We start from the raw sequence: 5,000 nt of genomic DNA, 5'->3' as shown, positions 1-5,000 counted from the left end.
CCTGGCACGAATATATTCAGACTAGTAATTGATTTAACATATATAGAACTTTTTGTAACACCCTTGAAGTAAAACCTTATCTTTTGTCTACTAGGGACACACACTTGAAATGTATAACGACTAGATTTCGATTCGGCACATCTGATTTAACTGTATATCGCTTCAGATACAGAGAATAAATTTCATGAGAATAATTTGATTAATTCATTGTGTAAAGAATTCATGAAAGACGAGCTGTATTTTGTCTTATGTTGTACAGCTTTTAGTGATATCAGACAAAAGTTTATTCATCAAAATATTCCCGAAACCCATGTACCTTCAAAATTTAGTTTGTTGGTATCTCGCCCATGAAAATGAACGATGTTCGGAATGGCTCTTTCTGTTTTCTTCTTCTTCTTTTTTCTCTCTTTCTTTTAATTTTTTTTTAAAATTGCATTTAAATTTAGAGATAATGTATTGCTTTGATGATACGGTTTACACATCAATTTCGTTTGACGTGACTATTTATATGTATGTATAACATTTTGGTATAGCTGTGATGTGCTTGTATGTTTAAGTAAACCCCTTCATGAGGGGCTGTGGCCTAATAATGATTAAAGTATTCGCATTCGCATACGCATTTTCATTTGGATTCTCTCTCTGTCTCTGTCTGTCTGTCTGTCTGTCTGTCTCTCTCTCTGTCTTTCTCTCTCTCTCTCTCTCACGAACACGCACACACACACACACACACACACACACACACACACACCACACACACACACACACACACCATCTCTCTCTCTCTCTCTCTTTGTATATCTTTTTCAAAATGAATCGCAGCACTTTTGAAAATATGATTTCGGTTTTTAAAGATTTTTTTCTTATAAATTACGATGATATGATACTTCTTGCATGCATATGCACGTGAAATATGAACATTTGTAAATTCATTTGTGAACGTACAAACGCAAACACACACACACACACACACACACACACACACACACACACACACACACACAGATGAGCGCTTGTGCATGTGTATGTACATGTGTGTGAGTGTGTGTGTGTGTGTGTGTTTATACGCGCGCGCACACACGCACGTGTGTGTTTGTGAGTGAGTGAGTGAGTGAGTGTGTAGATAACGTTTCCATCGTTGTGAAAATGACATGGATGCCATGAAAAGCAAAAGAAAAGTAGGTGAGGGCGGGGAAGTTGTGCCTTCCATTGACTTCCACCACGGGTCAAGTGAATCCCCTCATTGTTGCGGCTTCTCTGTCTGTCTGTCTGTCTGTCTGTCTGTCTGTCTCTCTCTCTCTCACCCTCTCTCTCTCACTCTCTCACATACACATATACACACACTCACACACACACACATACACCCCCCTCTCTCTCTCGCTCTCTTCCTCTCTCTCACATACACACACACCCTCTCTCTCTCTCTCTCTCTCTCTCACACACACACACACACACACCCTTTCTCTCACACACACTCTCTCATTCTCTCTCTCACTCTCTCTCTCACAAACACCCCCGCACCCCCCCCCCCCCCCCCCCCACACACACACTCACTCACTCTCTCTCTCTCTCTCTCTCTCTCTCTCTCTCTCTCTCTCTCTCTCTCTCTCTCATTTGATGCGTAACCTGGCATGGTATCTATATAGAGTTTTAAGGCCACACCCCCATATGGACAAGGGGCGATAACGGATTTTACAACTGAATATAATGTCACTATATCTGTTAGCCGCTGCTCTACTGTTTTTGAATCCTAGTAACTTAAAGAAATTTAGACAATACCGTTTCTCTAAACTTAAATGAATAAATCATCTGAATCTGAACCTGAATCTGAATCTCCTCTGTCTCTGTCTCTGTATCTCTCTCTCTCTCTCTCTCTCTCTCTCTCTCTCTCTCTCTCTCTCTCTCTCATGAAAGTTAATGTCATTAATTTTTATTATATTTACGAATAAATGTTTAAGTCTAAGGCTTTCACTATGTGCATGGGGTTGGAGGGAATGAGACTGGGGTAGGGGTGTTTGTTCGTATTTCTTTTTATCACAACAGATTTCTCTGTGTGAAATTCGGGCTGCTCTCCCCAGGGAGAGCGCGTCGCTTTTCTGCAGCGCCACCCATTGTTTTGTATTTTTTCCTGCGTGCAGTTTTTTTTGTTTTTTGTTTTTTTGTTTTTCCTATCGAAGTGTTTTGTTTTTTTTTCTACAGAATTTTGCCAGGAACAACCCTTTTGTTGCCGTGGGTTCTTTTACGTGCGCTAAGTGCATGCTGTACACGGAACCTCGGTTTATCATCTCATTCGAGTGACTAGCGTTCAGACCACCACTCAAGGTCTAGTGGAAGGGGAGATAATATCGGCGGCTGAGCCATGATTCGAACCAGCGCGCTCAGATTCTCTCGCGTCCTAGGCGGACGCGTTACCTCTAGGCCATCACTGCACTGGGGTGGGGATAGAGAGTTCTTTAGTTGCTTTGTAATAGTCTTTTTTTTTTTAAATAAGTTTCTCGCGTGATTTTCAGTGAAATTTGTCGTTGATATCTTTTTTGTTAACAGTTCTGTGTTCATGTGTTCTTTGATGTAGCCCTACCCCCCACATCCCTCTTTTTTTCCTTTCTTTTATACCCCAGGGCTGGGTGAAAAAAAAGCATATGTTTTGCTTATCTCATTACCCTGGTAAAATAAAATTTCGTTTCTTTCCGTTTCCTCTCTCTCTCTCTCTCTCTAAACAAGCACATACATGAAATAAAAATACATGTGTCCGATATCACACACACACACACACACACGCACGCACACACACGAACACACACACACAGGAACACACACACACAGAGGAGCACACACACACAGAGGAGCACACACACACACACACACACACACACACACACACACGAACACACACACACACACACACACACACGAACACACACACACAGACACACACACACACACACACACACACACACACACACACACACACAAACCCACGCACGCACCGTGCGCGTGATGAAGAAAGTCCAAAGGTTCAACTTGAGCTCAAAGAAGCAATCGGCAGTAGGCTGCTTGGAGAATGATACAGGTCTATCTCTCGCTTCCTGGATTGGCCGATTTTAGGTTTGTGGGCGGTCATCGGTCATTGATTGGTCAAATGTGAAATGACCCAATGACGTGGCTGCCAGCTGGCAGTCACTTGACTTACTGATGGTTTTTTGACTCACTTGTGTAAACAAAGTGAGTCTATGTTTTAACCCGGTGTTCGGTTGTCTCTGTGTGTGTCTGTGTGTGTGTGTGTGTGTGTGTGTGTGTGTGTGTGTGTGTGTGTGTTTGTGTGTGTGCGTGTGTGTGTGTGTCCGTGGTAAACTTTAACATTGACATTTTCTCTGCAAATACTTTGTCAGTTGACACCAAATTAGGCATAAAAATAGGAAAAATTCAGTTCTTTCCAGTCATCTTGTTTAAAACAATATTGCACCTCTGGGATGGACACACACACACACACACACAAAATGAAGCCTAATTATATGCAAACTTCATTTACTGTTATATTTATATTTTTTGCATTCTCTAAACTTGGCACTTTGATCTGATATTCTGACCCAACAACAAGAGCAGTCATTCTTATCATTTTTTGTTCAAACAGGAACTTCTTTTGCTAAGCATGGAAGTTTTATTTATTTTGCAAACGTTTTGGTGCAGATAGTAAAAAAAGGAAAGTACTCTGTAATTAATGCTAGGGGACCTAATTTGCTTTAAACTGATCTTTCTAATCTTAAAAAGCTTGGATTTTTTTAAAAAGTGTATCACAAGTGAGTCTTGAAGGCCTTGCCTCTCTTGTTTTTTTTTTTTTTTTTTTCCAGCAAGCAGGTCAGTCCAAAAGACCTTTTGTAGGTTTCTCGGCAAAAAGATATCCACAATTGTTCCCATACAAGACGGAATGAGTAGTGGTCACAACAAGATTTGAACGTTGACTCTGCCAGTCACACAGAGGAGGGGAGGGGAGGGAAAGAAAAGTCATTCTTGACATTTTGGTGCCATTCACTTGCTGGGAAAGATTCACGTAAAAAAAAGGTTACAGCTATGTGAATGAATGTTCCTAAACTTTAAACAAAATTTTCTCAGAAGTACGTTCGTGATCATCACGAGACTCAAATGCATGTATCTCAGAAACTAATAAAGATAATTGAATTTTGTTTTCTGTGTCTTATTCAGAATTCTCTCTACTTTCAGATGAAAGAATAATATCATTTTTTTGTGAATTTTGACCACTATCCATGGTTTTCGCGTGCACCATCACAATTGATGTGGCTATGGCCGGTTTTTCTCTTCCTCCTGCAAAATAATCGCGATTGCAGTTACAAAAGTCAAAAAAGAAAAGAAAACTTTACCGTTGTTCCTTTGCAGTTCGTCGCTGAGCAGACAAACACTGCAAATAGACAACCTCAAAACTTGCACAGAAAACCAGCTCTGACGTTTTATTTGCACAAAACCACCGTTGCTTTGCATGTTGTGAACTGCGGTGAAACCCAGCGTCCGTGTGTGTGTGTGTGTGTGTGTGTGTGTGTGTGTGTGTGCTTGCGTTGTGTGTGTGTGTGTGTGTGTGTGTGTGTGTGTTTGCGTTGTGTGTGTGTGTGTGTGTGTGTGTGTGTGTGTGCGTGCATAAGTGTGTGCATCAGGATTCGGTACAGACTAAGGACAGAGAGCTACATATCCTTTTAAAAACATGTGCGTCAGCACTCTTTGTGCGCTCGGCAACATTGGGGTTACTGTGTGAACTCAATTCAGTTTCAACACACACACACACACGCGCGCGCACGCGCACACACACACACAGACGAACACACACACCACACACACACACACGCACGCGCACACACACACACACACACACACACACATACACACACGCACACACACACACACAGACGCACACACATACACACACGCACACACACACACACACACACACAGCCGCACACACACACACACACACACACACACACACACACACACAC

At 41.8% G+C, this 5,000-nt stretch overlaps 1 protein-coding gene across 1 annotated transcript in view; it reads left to right on the top strand.

The window, feature by feature from the left end:
• Positions 1-5,000, top strand: part of LOC143301226 (MAM domain-containing glycosylphosphatidylinositol anchor protein 2-like) — a 36,224-nt gene that overhangs the window by 1,306 nt on the left and 29,918 nt on the right. The window lies entirely within an intron of this gene.

Source organism: Babylonia areolata, chromosome 27 (genome assembly GCF_041734735.1).
Source record: "Babylonia areolata isolate BAREFJ2019XMU chromosome 27, ASM4173473v1, whole genome shotgun sequence".
In the NCBI taxonomy this organism is placed as follows: Eukaryota; Metazoa; Mollusca; class Gastropoda; order Neogastropoda; family Buccinidae; genus Babylonia; species Babylonia areolata.
Note: the sequence above shows the minus strand (reverse complement) of the source record. Positions and strands in the feature narration are given on the sequence as shown.